This window comes from Pezoporus wallicus, unplaced genomic scaffold, assembly GCF_028554395.1.
Source record: "Pezoporus wallicus isolate ANWC-B61680 ecotype Strahan unplaced genomic scaffold, APGP_CSIRO_Pwel_v1 contig_5785, whole genome shotgun sequence".
Classification (NCBI taxonomy): Eukaryota; Metazoa; Chordata; class Aves; order Psittaciformes; family Psittacidae; genus Pezoporus; species Pezoporus wallicus.
Window position 1 is genome coordinate 6,193,813 of NW_026641150.1, and position 19,846 is coordinate 6,213,658.

Below are 19,846 nucleotides of genomic sequence, written 5' to 3' on the forward strand. Positions count from 1 at the left end.
TTTGTTTCTAAGTCTCCTGAGGACCTGTACTTGTAACCAAATTCCTATTGAAAGGTCTGTGAAGGGGATACTCTGGAAGAGTCCCACTACAGACCACCGTCAGTCTTACTGCCAGAATCCTGGTGATCCTAGGGGTTGCAAAAGTCTCATCCCCTCCAAGGAGTTGTTTTTTTCCTTCTTCCTGTAAAACAAACAAACAAAAAAACCAAACAAAACCTCCTTTCTTTCTGTGCAGTGCATTGAAATCTAGATACACATTTGGACAATTTCTATGCCCTGCAGGGCTTCCAAAGTAGGGACTTGAACCTGCATTCTTAATATACCCAGAAGCCAAATTAAAATTTTTGGGAGTTTTTGGTTAGCAAGGAATGTTATATCTAGCTGTAGGTCTTGAGCTGGTTAAAGAGGAATCCTTCTTCCATGCATGTGAAAACTCTTTCATGCAGACATCAGGAGGAGGAGGTATGTTTATACATTTTTCAGCCAATGCTGACAAACTGGCTTTGCATGCAAACCTTCTGGTTTACCCAAGGAGTTTGTGGCAGCAGGGAGCATTTTTTCATGGTAAATCTGAAAAGCAAATAGAAAAATGGCAAGGTTCTGGTTTAGCTTCATTGAGAGATGTTTTTCTGCATGAAATGAAACCTTAAATTGTATAATTGTTTTTAACAGTCTGAGTCCCACAGTAGTTCTCTTTGTGGGTCATCAATGGCTCTCATAGTGCACACTAGCAACAATTCTTCACTGATTTTGGTGGCATTATCCCAGTTTTCAAGTGCTGTGGATTTGACCTCAACACTTTGGAAATATCTGCAGCTTTTAAAAATCACATCACTACCTATTTCTGCTTCCAAACGTTGCACAAGTTAATTATTTTGAAGGGAATGACTCACTATACAGACACCAGGATTCAGTTATGGTTCCACTTCAACTCAGCCTATCTCCCAGCTCCCTTGACCCCCTGGCTGACAACCTGATGAGTAGGACTGCAAGGAAGGTGCTCGGGCTCCTGAACTATTGGAGCTTTTTTGATGTCTCCAAAGTCTCCAAAATCTCAAATGGTTCATTTTCCAAAGTTGTGAGGTTTTTCGCTCAGTCAGCATTTTCAGGAGGTCTGTCTGGCGACACTTTCTCTACAACTTATCAGAACAAAAGCTTTCTGCTTTATTTTTCATTATTATCGCTTCCTTTTGGGGTTCTGGTTTCCTGAGAAAATTCAGAATTTGAGAGCTTTGTTCTAAACTGGAATGATATGAAATTTCAAAATCCTCCCCAGAATGGGAGACCTTCCTTCTCAAGAACTCTGTTTATAGTAAGCTGCCCTTTTTGCTGTGAGAGAGGGGCCAGATCATATTATGACTGTGTGCTCTCATGTATTTTTAACTTAGCTGAAAAATTAGGTCTGGATTGAAATTAGGTGTAAAGAGTCTAAGTTCAGATATTACATTTTTATAACCTGAAAATGACATAACTTTAAAAGGCAGAAATAAATAGAAATTACTTAAATCAAATTAGGTATTTTTCCATGGGGTGTGATTTAAATGTGACACATGCTATCTTTAATATAGTCTGCAATCTTCTGGCATTTTAGCAAAATAAAGAAAATCATTTATTTTAAAGGTAGGCAGTTTATACCTAATGAAATATACTTTGAATACCAGTGTGTCTTCTGTATTAGATTGCTATAAAGATTTTAAAGGTCTTTTTCATTCCTGTCTCAGGCGCAAAACTTTTCTTCATACTGGGGGGCTTCTTCACACAGAAGAGAATAGACCTTTCTCTGTGGAAATCTAACAGCCAAATAATTCACAAGTAGCTCTCACTTATTATTCACTGGCACAATCAAGCATAACTGCTCTAAATGAGCAAATGAGTTTGTCAAATAGAAGAATGGGGAAGCAGGGTTAAAGAATCCCACGATTCTGAATTACACAACAGATAAAAGTCATCCCAGAAAAGTCATAGAGGCCTGCCAAGTAAATTTCTTCCTTTGCAGTCACCCCTTAAGACCTTAATATGCTTTTGCAAGGATCTGCTCTGGACCTGGCGTCACACATACCAGGGGAGGTCTGTGTTGTTTCATACCCAGGCTGCTAGTGGTGCTGGCATTGGTGAGGGGAAGCTAAAGCCTGATTCCCAACAGCTCTATGGACTTTGCTTCCCATTCCCATCTTCGTTTTCTTTCTTCCTACAGCCCATTTAGAGAGAAAAGTGGAAAACAGAAACTCTATCACAGGCATCTACCCCCACTCAGCCCCAGAGCTCCATGATTTTGGCTCTCCAAGTTTTCCAGGGGAGCCTTGTCCCAGAGCCTCTGTTGTTGGCTCTCTGGCTTCACCTCATAGAACCTTCATGTCTTGCCTGACCAATCTGCCTTTTCCCCATGCTTCAAAACCACCCTGAGCCTACTGGAGTGCCAGGAGCCGTTCCCAGGACCCCCATCTCCCACCAGCCTCCTCCAGCTGCCCCATCTCAGGGCCATGCAGCAGGAGGCAAGCCCCACTGGAAGCCGCTCTGCCATGCAGTTTCATAATCGAAGCCTGGCAGAAGCTACCCCAGCACCAGCCACTGCTGAAATGTTGGTGTGGCCCCCATCATTGGAAGGGACCAGCCACTCTTGCTGCTGTGCAGGAGAAAGAGGGGTGGCAGGGGGCCAGCACATTGTCTGGTTTAGCAGCCGCATCAGTATATGCCTTTTGCCAACAAGTGGTGGGACGTATCCCAGCTGGGCAGCAGTGGGGGGCCACCAATGCCACCCACCCAGCCAGGGCTGCCCCTCAGCTGCTGGCCCCACAGCCAGACATGGGGCATTTCTGGCTGCACCTTGAGTCTTCCCCATTCAGTTCCCAGCGATAACCATCACTCTTCCCTGCTAATAATGCCCTCAAATACTGATTTCCTGAAGCCACTTCTTTTAAGGTCACGATGTCCCTTTTTCTACAACTTAATAAGCTTGATACCAACCATGGGGAGTGAGAATGGGTTTGTAAATATTTGTATCTTCAGTATTATTCCTTTGATAGCAGATACTAAGACAATATTTCCCACATTAAAAGGGCTCTTGGGGAAGGTTTAGGAACTTTGGCCAGGCAGAAATAGTTGCCTGGAGGAAGAGGAAAAACCTCGGAGAATTACCAGACTCTTTTTTTAAATTTTGAGACAAATGGACTTTTCAAACTTTGGCCTGAAAAGAGATCTGGTCGTGACCTACTATAAATCTCATACGGCCATTTAAAACCTCACAGTGCTCTGGTTAAACAGCATTGCACCAGACAAAACCTCCAGGGCATGGGGACATTGCTGCGGTTTTTCCCTTTCAAGCCTGTATATTGTCCCCATAACATATTGCCAATGTTCACAGGACCAAATGAGACTGTGGCCTTTCTTTAATGTACTCAGAGCTCTTGTGTCAAAAGCCTGTGAGGTCAACAGGAAAACGTGGAATGAAATCTCAGCTGAGTGTCGGTCTTTCCCAGGCTTCCTGGCAATTTCCAACTTCTCATTCTATTGTTTTCATTTAATAAGATAGAGCTTGTCCCTCACTCAATAAAAAAAAAATAGCTAAAAGAGCTAAGACTGTGAAAATGAGCAGTTTTGTAAAAGCCTGTCAGATCTGGCAGATTCCCACTCTGCTGAACCTAATAACAAGCACACTCATTTTTCCAGCTGGAAACTTTTCCATGTAACCCCTCTCATGCAAACACCTCCCAGGACCTGTGAGAATACAGAAAAAAGCGTTCGGCTTCTGATGTGAAATCTGTAGGCTATGGTTTTGAAATAGGAATGTTGAAAGGTGGAGCTCTCGAAGAACCTAATTTGGGGCTCCTCCAGCTGTCAAATCATCTTCATCTTTCCTCCTCCTCCTCCTGCAGGAGGGATTCACAGCACAGCATCCACAGCACAGCACCTCTCTCTGTTAAAGCTGAAGAAGAAAGCAACAACTGCAAAGTCATTTAGGGGCCAAACCAGAGAACTCTTTGGGAAGACAGCAAAACCTAAACACTCCTCTGAGGTTACCACTCCCTAATTGATACAGAGATGTACTGTGACCTCTGGTTCAACTTCTCTTTTTGTGCTATTTTCTGTATTAGCATGTTTATCTGCTTGTCAGCTGCCACCAAATTTTAACCTCAGACTGCTGATATTTTCTGAGTATTGTGAAAAAATGAATGCATTTTCCTAAATAATTATAAGGGATTTAGTGCTGGTGAAAAGTGCCAGGTTGACACCTGATTATCCAGGAATTTCTCCTTTGTGTTGCAAGCATATCTGCCCCCCTCCTGGAGCCTTGCATTATTCCCATGCGTATTTTTTATGTGTGCATACAAAGAGCACTGTTAAAGCAGACGAGTGGTTTAACGTTCACTGGAGTTAGCTAATCTGAGGCAACACCACATTCTTTTCTGTAAAATGCATGTTATTCTTTACTTCCATTTGTTCAAAATGTAGCATTAACCATTTATTAGGATTACAAGAGCCATGACAAATTTCTGTCATTGTCCACTCAGTATTGCTGTTCTCCTCTGCCTGTGTAAGGTCTCCCACATTGGTTAGACCAGGCAATTACTGCAGATTTTCCCTACCCAAATTATTAGGGTTGTTTTTTATGGCCAAAAGTCTGGTATCACTATGAAACAGCAGTAAATTGGGAATCTGGTTTGCATTGTTCATATGTCAGTAATTTACCACATCAGCCTTTTAAATACACTACTGCAAACTCTATGAATACCTTCTCTGGTTAAAGAGGGAATGTATGGCAAACGAATTCCCGCTGCCCCACATGGAGAAGTCACAATACCGTGTCACAACACACTCCTTGGCTGCTTTGGAGTTCAGATCTGCAGAGATAGCATGCACCGGTGTTCAGCTGCTGAACTGGGAGGGTAGCTTGAAAGGACTGGCAACTGCAAACTCCAGAACAGCATGGACCTACCAGTCAATCCTCCAATCAATCCAAGAGCTACAGGGATGAAGGAAGTGGTGGTCTGGCCAGTGTAAAAGGGGAGAGAATGTGTGTTCCCAGATCATGAAGGGAAGGTAAAATTTGGAAGGAGGAAAGATGAGTCTCTGTTGAGTCAAGAAATTCTATGCTACTTTTTACTAAGGCCGTGCATTGCCTGAAAGAATAGATTTTACAGCACTGTTTTCAGGTTGTGATAGGCTGCAGTTTGAGTGAGTCAAATCTTAGTTTGTGTGAATGTTTAGGGCATTCAAAGGCACTTTCTGCACCTGCGCTGAAAAAAATAATTACCCTCAAAAGTCTCACTTTTCTCTTTTTTTTTTGAGAAGTGACACTCAGCTCACATGGCAACTCCAATTCTAAGATTAACAACACATGTTTCCAAAGCTGAGATGTAAACAGGGTTTGCTTAGTTATGGAATAATTGCCTTAGGTTTGTCTTGCACCTGGTAAAGAACTTGCTAAAGGCAGTATTGCAACCTTGAGGGGTTTTTTAGCTTAATTGCTAACTAAGACAGCATTTTAATAGCTTTTAATCTTTATGTGTCTTTTAATGGGGCAGAGTTTTTTATTTGCTTGCAGGGCCACATGGCTGGGGAGTATCTTATTTAAGTTACATACATCTTTAGTTGACATGACTCATGTTACAATTGGACTGAATGAGCCAGCCCTGTATATGAAAAATAAGCAAACAAATGTAAAACACACCACAATATTAGCAGATCCACAACAAACTAATTGATGATGGACAATACAGTCATTAAATCAAGGTCACAATCAAGATCTGAACCAGTAAATCAGAGCTTTGAGTTATCAAACAAACACATTCAATGCAGAAGGTAATCAGCTTTAAATTATAAGCTTGACATGAGATGGAACTACATCCAGTTTTCCATCAGGAAAAACTGAAGAGAAGCCAGCTCATGTTTCAACCAAGCTCCTCACAACGGTTCAAGTCAACACAAGGCAATCAAAGACTACATTCTTCAGTCCTTGCCAGTGGTGCATGGAAGACTGGTGCTGTTACGGTTCAGCCCATGGAAGTACACCCATCGCAGCAAACTCATTAGGGATGCACAGTTTAGCATTTCCTTCTCATGCAACATGATTATCAAGTATGATTAGTCTTCTGCTCTTATCCTCTCCTGGCCATCAAACTCAAATCAGAGGTCACTCTGAAAATCATATGCTGTTGCAGCTTTTAAATTATTGGTGTCATATTTATGAAAATACTCTTTGAAGAATTACGAGGTAAGAACTGTGAGTAACTTTTGGAATAATTCACCAGCAGTAAATGACAGATTTAAGAATCTGGCATTTGCTTCTAGGCTTGGAAACAATTAGTAAAGACTTTTTGTTTTTCATTGCCAAACACCTATGTGCTCATGCACATGAGAAATAAAGAGGGATCCTTCCCTTAAAGGAAAATAAACTGTTAGGATTTGTCCTTTCATCCCAAGGATCTTTATTTCACGTGGTTGGTGGCTGCCAGCGCAACAAAAGAACGGCTTAGGCCAACATATTGACAGAACTTGAAAATGTGACCAGAAAAGTGGCAATGCTTCTCACAGCTCCATCCTTTTTCCTGAACAGATGGAGCCTGGCTTTCTGGATGTGGTCAGTACATCCTGGCATCTAGACTGTAGATCACTGCTGAATATACCCATGGCCTTTCAGGCAGGAACTACATACAGGTGGGACACACAAGTCTCTTCTGCAGTCCACGTCCCAGCAACTAACGACAACCTTCCCCAGTAGGGAAAGCACTTAAAACCCACATTTAGCAGGAGCCACCTCCTTGGGAATAGCTAATAACCTTGTCAGCACATAGTCTCTCGATGCCTTTTCTAATAATGGTCACTTCTTTACCCTAAGTTAGGAAGCTAATATGAATCTGTTCACATCTTGCCTTGATGACTTTTAATCTAAGACCACAGCTGACATTTGTGCTTTTTATCAGATAAATTCCAATAATCATTAAACACAGTTTTTTTCAAGTCTCCTTCAAATCTGGGCCAGTGTATCTCACATTTCTTGTTCTTATGCCACTCTAGCTATGCTGTTTCATCGTGTAAAATTAGGGATGGCAATATGAATAATTAGTCGCTGTGTTGCTACAGCATCTGACTTAATACTTATTTCCAGTTGGCCATACTGCCTTTCTTTGTATCTAAACTCATGCTGTCTAACCCTGGAGAGCACAGAGCAAGTCTGCAAAGTTTTAGTCCATGAGATCATCCCAGTAATTTGTTACTGCAGGCACTGTCTGTCTAAATTTATTTCCCCATGTTAAATAATTGCGATATTGTTTCTTTAAAACCCTTGACAACAAAAATCAAAACAACCATAAATAATCCACAGACATATGGAAGTGTTTTGGGAAAGAAAGTAAATTGCTGAGACTCCTTAAAAATGGAAATCTACCAAGTAAACCCCAGCAGTCTCTTTGACAGTCTGCTCTAAGACTTTTCACTCGCTTTGATGTTGTTTGTAATTTATGCTCCTCAGAGGCTCATAGATGAAGGAAATCATCTATTTTAATAATGTGAAACCTTCTTCTGGCCACCCGAGATGGGAATTCCTGCTCTCTTTCCTGTGCCTCTCTGAAAGGGCCAAAACAGGAAGGAGGGCTGAAAAATTGCATGGCTGTTAGTGGTCAGAGCCGTGGCATCACCTACCATTCCAAAACGTCTGCCCAAACGTTACTTATCTCTCACTGATAAGGCTACGAGTTTAGGAAAGCTGTCTTCCTAAGCTCACTCTCCACAGTAGTGTTATTTCGCTATGTTAGTAATTCATAAGGACAGGTTATATGGTGACAATTATAGTACAAAAGCAATTACTGAAATAGTCCCTTTAATTCAAAATTATTTTAATTACTAGTGATACCTGTCTTTTTTTTTTTTCCTCTCATTTCTGTGCTAAGTCTCTTTGTGATTCAAAAATTGCCACTAGGCTATCACCTTTGGTAATTGCCATTCCCTGAGCTGAGTGAACAAAGGAAAAATTAAACTGGAGTGTGTCAGGAAGGCAGAATAGGAAATATATGATCCTGCAAGAAAGCTACTCTCTTCATAATTACCCTGCAATTGCCAGGTTCAAAATGTAATTTATGAGCAGCATAGATAGAATGGCCACATTAGTCCATTATTTCATGATAATCTTTTCTACTCTTGATTTCAGAAAGGAAGGATTTTTCAGCTCTCGGTGCACTGGCACTGTCAGCAGTTCCTCTAGGCAGTGATGCTATACAACTGCACTTGAAAGATACTCCCCAAAAAATGTCGAGCAGTCACCTAACAGCAAGGTATCATAGAAGGAGGGAGGTACTGTAAGGTACACTTAAATAAACAAAGCATGACCTGGTGGGCTGCCTCAGACACTGTTGACCACATTTGGAAACAGACCCGGAAATGCTTGAATGAGAAAGAAGTTTTCCAGCCTGCTGCTGCACCTTCCACCTGCTGTGAAATACACCAAATGCAGCAAGTGAACCTCATAACACCCCCAGAGTCCATTTTACACTGAGATTGGAGCAGCCTATAAAAGGATGGAGCAGTGGGTAAAGCTGCCAACATGTGTTATGCAGCTGGCATGTGGTTTCAGCCGTAGGGTTGGTGTCCAAGGCCAAGTTTATACTTCAGTCAGGTTGGGGCAATGACTTATGTAGCCATCGGAGTGAGTTTTAAACGCAGACCTAGGGGACACTCGTGGCCAAACAGAGCTCAGGAACAGTTCAGTGCTCACACAGTTACACTTGGGTGGGTTTCAGTGGGATCCAGTACTTCAGATGTGTCTCACCAGCGCTGAGCAGAGAGGAACGATCACCTCCCTCCACCTGGTGGCAGCACTCCTCTTACTGCAGCCCAGGGTGCTGTTGGCTGCCTTTGCCGCGACGAAGCATTGCTAGATCATGGTGAGCTTGGTGTCTGTCCATCAGGACCCTTAGGGCTTTGTCTGCCAAGATGCTTTCCAGACAGTTGACCCCCTTGGCTGGTGCATGGTGTCTCACCCAAGTGTTACAAGCCCAGGCCACAGAAGTCCAAAAATTCTGTCTAGTGGTGCACAGAGGCACCTTGCTGGGCAGATCTGCATCATTCACCTACTTCACATGTTTCAGTCACCAGCGCCACAGACCACAGAAAAGCTGGCTCTGCAAGCTTCCTCTCCTTCCCACCTCCTACGATTCTCCTCCACCCTCTTTTTTTTGCCTGCCTTATGTCCCAGTTCTTCATTCAGTTTTTTTCACCATTGAAATCTTTCTAGTTAAACTAAAAGAAATGAATGCTTACATTTTGCATTTTGTGGTCAACATCCCTATAAAGCTAACTTTGTCAAGAAAGTTTATACTTTTTATCAGCAAATAAAACCAGAATCAATTTTGTTTGTTTGCAAACCCAGGAGGGTAGCAATGCTTTGTTTCACATTTGGGCTGGTTTTGAAGTATTTCGTCACAACTGTGAGATGACAAAGTTAAGACGGGATTCAGGTACCTTAACACAGGCATCTAAAGTCACCTGAGAAGCCCTAAGATTCACAAGACATCTTTAGGCCCCTGAGAGGTTTGTATGCCAAATGCAGCTAAGTACTGCTGAGATGGAGCACAGGCAGGCATAGAGGTAAGTAAATGTTACCTCTATCCATTAAAAAAAAAGGCAAGGCAATGCAAAGGGAAAAGAGAAGTATAAGGGGGAAAGGCAAAGGCACAGGGGAAAGCCAAAAAGTGAAAGACGAAATGCCAAGTGCAAAGGCAAGGGGGAAAATTATCTTGCTTGATTCTGCATACGATGTGCAAACCTTGGAGTAGACTGAAAATTCAGCGTCTCTGAGGTCTACACAAAGCCCATAAATATCTTTCCATGGTGGAATCTACATCCATAAGAAAATGCTTGTCCCTTCCCTGAGAAAGCATTTGATTATATTGCTTGGGAGTTTCACTCCTAAGTATTCTCTTTCAGTTCCCTGCACAGAATGTCAACAGAGTGCTCCTAGGAACGGGACATGCCTGCCCTGATTCATTCTTCTGTGGTTTTGTTTTTACATTGCCCCTGAGGAACCGGCTATTTTTAATGACTTTTATGATTAATAAAACTGTCTGAAGGCCTGCTGGGGTCTCCAAGCCAGTCATCAACAAAGTCATCTAGCTCTTTCCTCTAGTGTCTAAGCTAATGGCAAAAACCAAACACTTGATCTTGCTCCCCAAGCTGAGGCTTGTCTAGCAGCGTTTCAGGGTCATGTCAGGATGGTAAAAAAAGTCCCAAAGAGTTACTTCCTTGCTACAGTGACTATGGAAAATCATATTCTCCTGGAAATCTGCCTGTCTCATCTTCTCTGCAAAGCTCTTGTGCAGAATCTTCTGCTTTTCCTCAGCTGTTTTCCAGCTGCAGGCAGGTGACCTGATACACTTTTAAAGAAATACTGAATGTGCACCCTCACAGCTGGGCACTGAACTCCTAGCAGCAGCACATGTTTTCTCCTACACCTTTAACAGCCTCCCTGCTGAATCATACTGCTAAACATACATTCATGGTCTGAAGAGGTCCACCACTTCATGCAGCACATCATCCTGGACCATACAGGACCTTTTGAGAGGGGTTTTTGAGCTACTGCTGTACAACCAGAGCATCAGAAAGGGACTATTAGCCTGGGGGCAAAGAGAAGAAGAAGCCAGCACAGCTCATTGTGGCACTGGGAGGGAGAAGCACCACCAGTGACCAATATTTCTCCCTGCTCCCATGCTCTCTCCCTATTACCATGTGTGCATTTCTTTTCCGCCTCCCTGGGAGAGGCAGAAAGAACAGAAGATACATTGTAGAACAGGCAAAGGCACCTAGGCATGCTTTATTGATACTGTAAATTCATAAGAAACCTGAAAAGGTGCATGGCAGTTAATGAACAGCAAAACATATGAGATATGGATTGAAAGGTATATTGGAAGATATAAGTTTAACTACATCAGGACACAGCATGGTGCAAAACCATTTTTTTTAATTAAAATTTCGTACAGTTCTAGTGCTTTTCCTACTAGTTGGTAGCACATTTTGCAGAAATAAAGGATTGATAACATCCTGCAGGAGGGTGCAGCTGGGGAGCCACTGAGTCCAGACATATTGGTACCACGTTCTAGATTAATAAAGCAAATAAAATTATATTTACTTCATAATTTATTTCTGCCTCCCCTCATCATCTATGTGTGCAGGAACAAACCAAGTTTGCTTTCCATGGATAGCATCTAACAAAAGGATGCAATTCATATTTGATTTTTCTTTTGAATTGTAAAGGGAAATTTATATAACTCTTTCTTACCATATATTTATATATTTGAGCTTATCATATTTATTCATTGTTTTTCACAGGCCACATTATATCTGAGGAAGGCACCATAGGTTACTAGTACGGGCTGCTCTCTGTCTTAAAATCCTTCATCAAGTATCTGCACACTGTGTTGCTGGGTTACAATGGGTCAAATCCTGATACCCTTACTAGACAGACCATTCCTGCTCTTCAGGAGCACTTCTGGGTACTCCAATACAAGCTGTAAAGTATGATGCTACTAAGCCAGAATAAGGGGTCAAGAATCTGAGCCTAGTCAGAATGGGAGTAATTTTTTTCCCAGTGGCTCAGACCCCTGAGAAGATAGCACCACAGAAGATTGCACACAGGCAAATATTCAACAGCTAAAAATTGGGTTTAAACATCCTTTGTTTTGAACTAGAATGTCAATAATAGATAAACAGCATGTCCTAGGCAACTTTTCCTAAAAACATATTAAAATAGTCTGGGATGTTGCTGGAAACCAGGCTATACTTATATCAGAATGGAGAACATAAGAACCTTTTACAGGTCTTCAAGTAATCTCAAACTAATTAGCTTTTAACATCCTCTCTGCTAGAATTCCGGGCTTTATTAGCTGTTCTGCTTGCCATTCCTGAGACTGTCTAATGTCTTCTGTAGAACAACTATGCTTTTTTTCCAAGCATTTGTCATTTCTTGAAACATATAAAAGAGAGCACTTGGATTCAACTAACAGACCATCTAAATGCTGCTCTGCATAGCAAATGATATATGCTGACAAGGAGTAGAAGTCAAATTTTCTTTATATTGTACTTTATGGCAAGCAAACCTACTTAAAACAAGCTCCTTCTCAAGGCAGCATATTGATTAGAGCTGACAGGCCAAAAAGACCTTTGGGAGACAACAGAATATGGCTTGAGTCAAAGAGTAACACTAAAGCTGGCAGCAGCAACATTAAGAGTCAGTAAAACCTGAGAGAGTTTGTCTCACACTGAAATTTATTGCACCCATTTGGACAGCCATTATGGTAGTTAGTAATTTTATCTGCACAAGTTCATCTGTATTTGGACTCTCAGAGCTTAGTGAAAGGTCTTGCAAGGCGGAACCATAGTCAAGGCCCTGCTGACTGAGGCAAAAGACTGCCCTGCTGAAGTGAGGCACAAATGTGTCTGAAAATTACCAAAGCCTGTCCATTTATATGGCCAGCCACAACATGAGTTATATTAACAGTAACTCTGAAATAAGATGATGGTAAGCCAGTGCAGACAGGGATTTTCCTACTCTGCACTGCAGTGATTGCCTTCTGTGGCTTGATGAAGCTGTCACTCACAAGCAAAAATTGCTGTTTTCTTGGATAGAGGTACATCTATACTTCATGTTCTAGGAAATAAATGAGACAAGAAAAGCAATACCTAGGCTAATTTCCAGAAAAGTGATACCAAATTCTCCTGATGAGACCTTTTGAAGATAGTGGCTTAATGCTACTCTACAGAAAATTTTGCATTGCTCCTTTGCCTTACCTAGTTTCTGAAACTACCATGAATAATTTTCCGTATCTTCAGTGATGGCTTGTTCCAGTGCTTAACTACCTTTATGTTTGCAGCATCTCTTCCAGTGAATTGAAGCCTATCCCACCAAAGACTAAGCCACTGGAAGCACCTTCAAATAGATCTGTGAAGAATCTGTTCCCAAGACAGGTGGTACTGATATCTGTTGAATCTGTCAGGGAATTAGCTTTTAATAGTCCTCTAATGAGAAAGTGAAGTAATGAGTTGGGAATGGATATAGGTCTTCATATTGCATACCACCCCCAAGCAGAGAGAGTTCACTGAACCTAAAAGGTAAATTATGAAAAGGAATCTGTATTAAACCTTCCTTGCTTCCCATATAGCTCACAATGCATATGTGGGTTCATATGAAGGAAAAAAAAAACACAAAAGCCATTTCCCTTGGTGTCAGGAGGACATCAAATGCAGTGTTGTCTGATTGAATCTTCCCAACAACTTCACCTACTTACAAGTTATTTCTGTCCCCCAACTCCTCCCAAAAAAAAAGTCTCTGTAGAAATGGTTTCCTGATTCCACACTGGAGGCAGCAGGGTGGCTCTTCACGGACCATTCACAAAGCTGTTAATCAGTCTCCAGGCTGTTGGTCCAAGGGCGTGTTCCAAGGACGGTATAAGACACATCCGCTGTGCCTGTTACTTTTTCCTTTTAAGTCACTGTACTTCAAGCCATTAAGAAACCAATTATACTACCAAGATAAGAAGACTCTATAACTCCTCTTCTACTAAAGAGTTAACTTTCCTGGACCAAAGAATCTCTTTGCTCCTATTCATCTGATGCAAGGTCAACGACAAACACACTGAGGAAGTCAGAGTTGCTTTATTTTTCTTGTGAGCAGGTCAAATAAAACACTGCTGATGCTCCATTTATCTGGAGCGACAAGCAAACACTTGGCAGCAGCGGAAAGCATACACTGGAATCTGGCACCGCACTCCTAGCACAGCTGTCAGCCTGCTAACTAATCACTTCATCCCCACGCTAATGCTGCTCCAGGTCTATTGGACACTTTCATCTCAGATACCCCAGCACACAGTCCTCCTGATGGAGCTATTTATACAGAGATGTCACTATTTATTGTTATGTAGCATTTTATTTTTGGAGGGGTTTTCTAGCCAAAGGGTTTGGAGGTTTTTTTTTCAGTGCTTCTCTCTTTCCTACCATATTTCTTTCAGGTGGGAGCTGTGATTCTGCTGCTTCCAGTACCAACCAGGCCTTAGGGCCTCTTGCCAGAGTGAATTTTCTTGAGGGTTTTGCGTGCATGTGTGCGTGCGTGTGAGCTTCATAGCTTGTTTTTCTAAAAAGCCTTTCCTAACAAATTGTTTTAATTTGTTGACTATTCTGGCAATTAAGCTGCAATTACACAAGGCACACCTGACTCTCTGAAGAGACCTGATTTACCTTAGGTTGGCATTATCAGATGATACTTGCAGTCTTGTCAGCACAAACGATCTAAGCAGCTCCCAAGGAGAGTGTTAAAATATAGGTGGAGCCTATGAACTGTGTTCTTGGCAGCTGAGCTTTGTTAGTTGTGCTGTGGAAAGGTGGTGCGGCTAAGGTAATGCAGTGCTTTCACAGAAGCATTATATATTGTGACAAGCTGAACAACCTCCAGGACTCTCACTCATCATGACTCCTATTTCATACCTCATCCATTACAGGAATGAGGTATGAAAACATATCTCTGTTTCCTAAAGACATTAACAGACTCCTGGGAAATTGTTTACCTGGAGAAAGGGAAGGGCCCAGCCTCATTTTTTGCGTTCAGGCCTGAACAGACAACCATGGCAGGGCTAGCAGCCTTTTTTGTTAGTGAGTGATAGGTTCTGGCAATCAGTAACTGCAAAGGACTGAGACAGTTAATTGGTTTCACGCTCTTGGTTAGCAAAGGTACAAAACCATAAATTTGAGTTACTTCCGTACTGTGTTCAGAACAAGGATATCCAAGTGCCTTTTGAAGAACAACAAAGGACATCTCCTACCACACTGAAGGTAGGTGAGTTCAGTCATCCCCATGTATGACTAGGATAGCAACCAGAGCCGTGAAAGGGTCAACTGGTTTGGTAATTCAGTCTTAACATGGCAGACCTGAAAATACAGCAGAGGCTCCTTATACTCCCATTTGTATGTTAAGTACAAAACCAACCTTCATATTTTAAATGATGGAGGTATCTGTCTGTCCTCAAGCAGGTGCATATTCCAGAGTTTATGGTATCATCTCCCTTTCCTCAGCATGATTTTGGCCTGAAATGAGTGGATGACATCCACATTCATTCTGTAGGCTATCCTTATGGCGCTATTACTTGGCATTCATTCTACAGTTGCCTCAGAAAATACCTCCATATGTTCTATTACAACATTGGGATGGCCTGATCTGCAAGTCCAGATAGATCCCCATGGTAAGCATGCTTCAGATGTCTTCACTGAAACAGAACTTGAAAAATGCACAGGGGCAGCATCAAGAAGTGGACATTTCTGTTACCTCTGTGATTCATTCACAATTATAGACACAGGAATTCTCTGCTGGGTGCATGGGAGACATACAGTATCTTCAGTGCCAGGCAACAGAGTTTATTGTGCAGATCTTGGCACAATGCTCTCAGTTTGTGCTTTGAGGAAGCACCATGTGGAATTTGCTTCTCACAACAAAGTGATAAAATCTTTTCTGTGAAAAACCTTCACTGGGTTTTAGATTGGCTTCAAGGGAAGAAGGAAGTCATGTTTCAGGTTCTTTAATCTGGAATAAAACTAGAGCTCTGCCAACAGAACTCCTTTAAACCATGGAATATGTTTTCATCACTGAGCATGAAATATCATTTCAGAGTCTTGGTCAGATTTACTGTTTGATTTAAATCACTGTAGCCTAATTGAAGTCAATGGAGCTATGACAGTTTATACCAGCCAAGGGACTGGTGTCTGTTTCAGAGTATTGTTTTCCCACAATTGGCCTTGATCTTCCAGACAGTGATAGATTTTTCAGATATTTCAAATACTGCGAGCATTCATACAGCCTTTCTTGTTTTTTTCTCCAAAGTTTGTGACATTTTATATTAATCCTGATCACTTTCTCCATGCTTACCTCTCAATGCTGACAATGTGATTTGTTTATTCAAGTGAACTCTTAGCACTAATTGTTGCATTCCTCTTTCCTATGGGAAAGGGAGCCTTTGGGGAGTCATGGCCACTCAATAGTTGCACACTGCTTGGCATACAGTGCCGTAAGGTAAAATTTAGAAGAAAAATAGTATAGATGATCACAACTATGCAAATGATACTGGCCAAATTTTTCAGCATAACAGGGATTTTTCTCTTCTGAATCCATTTAACATTGTTACCAAATACTAGCAGTCTGGTAAAGAGCTGCATCTGTTTTACTTGTACCTTAATCAGGCATCCATGCTGACCATCTCTGAAACTCTGAGACTGAATTCCTGCAATTCAGCATATGCTTAGCTGCCTGGGAACTTCCTGTGGCCAAGAATGCCATGATTTATTAGCATAGAAAGTAGTGCAGCTGTAAGCAACAGCTTAATATAAAGCACAGAGCAGGACCCAGGTCCAGGTGATTAACCTCAGGAGATCTCCTGAGGGCCACTGAAGCAGCCTGATTTGGGAATCTATCTCCACCAACTGAACAGCAAACACCTGCACTTGCCTGCACAAGTGTTTAAACCACCTTGGTCTTGTTCAAAGCTGCTGTGGCCATGCAGTCTGATGATGCTAATAACTGGTCTCGCCACAACTAACCTTTCAGGCTTCTCCAGGGGTTGAGATGGCTCCGCCTCTCGATTTGGATCACAAATTAGCCATATAAATTTCCTCAAATTACTGTGTTTCTGAATCTGCATATCTGAGAAAAAGTGAGGTTACAAGGCACCTAGCAGTTTTTCAGAGAAGGGTGACTTGTCCCCTAGCCAATGCAGGAAAATATATTGTTGGAGGCTTGCACGGTGTTCAGGTGCCCAAGTTCCATGTAGGCAGGATGATGGGAGATATCTGAACAGAAACTTCAGACAGTGTGTTGGTTTTTAGCTGATCTTATTAATGAACTTCTGGCAACTTAACATGGTATTTACTCTCTCAAGTCAGACAGTGAATGTTCTGATGAAGGGCTTTAAAGAAAAGTGGTTCTTACCCAAATTGTGGTTTAATAGCTTAAAACAAAACTAACATTTCTATGATGTAGTAATTAACTCTGGGGCATAAGCCAGTAGCAAAATACGCATGAATGTTGTGTGCCACGGTCATTAAAATGTAAATCGGTCTTTTATTTTGACTTCATGATCTTGCTTACGTACTTTAGAAAAAACAGTCCAAAATGGAAGTCACCAATTTAAAATAATGATTATTTTCTAATAGGAATGCATGAAAAAACATATAACTATTTTCACTCTGGTCACTATAATATAATGAGTATCCTTATCAGAATACACTCTATTTAAAAATGGAAAAGGTAAAAGGGTGACAGGAGATTTCAACAGTATCAGCATAAATGAGAAAATATTGTAATGTTAAATTTTTGTAGTATATTGGCTACCATTACAGCAGCAAACACAGATTTCCAGATGTTTGTGAAGAGTCCAACTGTTGTATTTTATATCTATGGCTGTAGTAATTTCTATTCAGCAGCCTAGAAAAACATTTCATGTCACAACAGGAAAGAAATATTACGTTGGGATTTTTTTTATTTCCTCATTCCCTATAGAGCAATTCTGAATGCTTCAGACAATGCCAAACAAAAATAATGGTTTAAAAATTAAAACCACAGCCACTAAGGGCAGGACGTAAATGTGCAGATGTTTTGTGATGTTGAAGAACTTTTCAGGCAACAGTCACAATGCTGTTGTGGAAAGCACTGGAAATCCATCAGAGTCAGACACTGTCAAAAGCATTCCCTAAGCTCCACTGTCAGAAAAGACAGTTACCTTTTCATACTCCCATAAAAAATAAAAAAAATAAAAAATCAAAACCAACTCACAATGGCCTTTGTATTGCTCTCACTATTTTATTAGCAAGGGGTCGACTGCAGTCTGTTAATAAAAGTAAGCAACTTATATATAGAGTTTACTGGCCAACCTGTACAAGAGGAAAACAGCATTGTCCCAAAGCAGTGCACAAAATATCAATTTTCCTTCTCTGGGAAGGAAAAATTTTGCAAGCTTATAAGCTGTTTCTGTTTCAGGCATCTCTGTGCCTTCGTAACTATTCTATGATTCTGTGTTGTTATACAAATGGCTGCCTGAAAATCTCATGTTTACCATACCTACCTGGCTAGACAAAGAGACATCATGAATAACAACAAAAATAGCAGAGGGCAAGTTTTTAAAGGCACTCATTATAACTGGCAAATTTAATGCCTGCGCGTGATGACAGACCTCCTGCCTCCCAAGAGCTGGCAGGCATTTCTGCTAACATTCATGTAGCACCAAGTCATCTTGCCAGAGCGTGAGCTTTTACTATTGCCCCTCTCTCTACTGCCTGATGGCAACAAGGATGGAAATAAAGGTCAAAAGTATAAATTGATGTCAGTTCCTCCTCTCCTCTTTATTTTACCTGCTTTAATTAGTAAGGTGAGATCACAGGTGAAGTTTTCTGCACTGCCTGGCTTCACTGTGCCTCAAAGGGTACAAAAAGCTCTCCAACAGCAGCACTATTCTCCAAGCAACCAGAAACTTTCTGGAGCAAGAAAGCCATGGAGAGCTGTGCCGCTTCCTAGCTAAAGGCAAAGGGGATACTCTAAGTAAACATGATGTGGTAGGAGTACTGGCTTGTGCAAGACAGGTGGTCCAGTGGGAAAGGTTGGCATATGTTAGGGGAGGCAGGGATAGGGCCAGTAAGTGTGTGGCCATGGGGAATCATGGCATTGAAACTGCATCTCTGATAGCCCAGCCTCTTTTTAAAGCCCCAGAAATTGCTTGTTATATGTGACTTGTGCCAGGTGTCAGGTACGAGTTTTCCAGAATGAAATGCACCATTAGCAGGTAAATACAATTCATTAGGTGCAACATAGCAGAACTGTAATTAATTATTAGTTATTATTTCTCACAAAATGCATCTCCAAGATCACATTGCATTAACCACAATATTGGACTGATGGAGCATAAACAAGGGTAATGATAAACACCAATGAATGGGAGTTGGGAAGAGATGGTTATTAGGGTACTGGTGTGTTTCATGTGGGGCTTATTTAACAGTCTCATTAATGATCTGGAAAAGGAAGTGAATAACCATTTAATTAAGTCTGCATTTGATACTAAATTAGAAGTTGCTTCAGACACCTCCGAGGGCAAAGAAATAAATCAAAAGAGCTGGAAGCATGTGCAATAAAGAAGAAAATGAGATCTGGTATGAAGAAAAAAAGCAAGCTAAATCTCTCTGGAAGCAATTAATCTAAAAAGTAGCTATTGGTGGAAGAATTCTGGAGAAAAGAGTGTTGAAAGAGAGGTAGGAGTGTTAATGGACTATATATTCCATCACAGCCTGGGTATATGTTTACAGAAGCAACGCATCAAGGATCAGGAAGGTAACAGCCCTTCATTGTAGGGCTCTAGTGAGAACCCATCTATAATGCTGCACTCTGTTTTGGGCATCCTGTTATCACAGAGATATAGACAAATTGGAATGAGTTCAGAAAACAGCCATAAAAATGATCCCATATCCCTGGAGATAATGACTTATGAAGAAAGATCAGAAGAAGTAAATGTGTAAGGCCTTGTCTGAAATATGACTGAAGTAGCGCAGAAAAACAATCTGCAAATATGTGAAAGCAAAAAGGGAGGAGGACAATTTATCATAGTAACTATTAGTAATAGGATGAAATAATAAGTAACAATAAATTTAAAAAGGGCAACTTCAGGTTGAATGTAGGGAGAAATTTCTGACGGTGGAATTTGGGTTAGTTTACAGGAAAGTTTCCCAGGGGTAAAAGTAAAAGCTGCATTCAAGTTACTTAAAATCAAATTGGACAACTCTCTAGAAAGTGCACCCTGCTATAGGGAACAATCTTCCATGGCCTGGGGAATAAGCCAGA

At 41.3% G+C, this 19,846-nt stretch overlaps 1 protein-coding gene across 4 annotated transcripts in view; it reads left to right on the forward strand.

Moving 5' to 3' along the window:
• The window catches only part of AFF3 (ALF transcription elongation factor 3), a 322,024-nt gene that overhangs the window by 252,425 nt on the left and 49,753 nt on the right, over nt 1–19,846 (forward strand). The window lies entirely within an intron of this gene.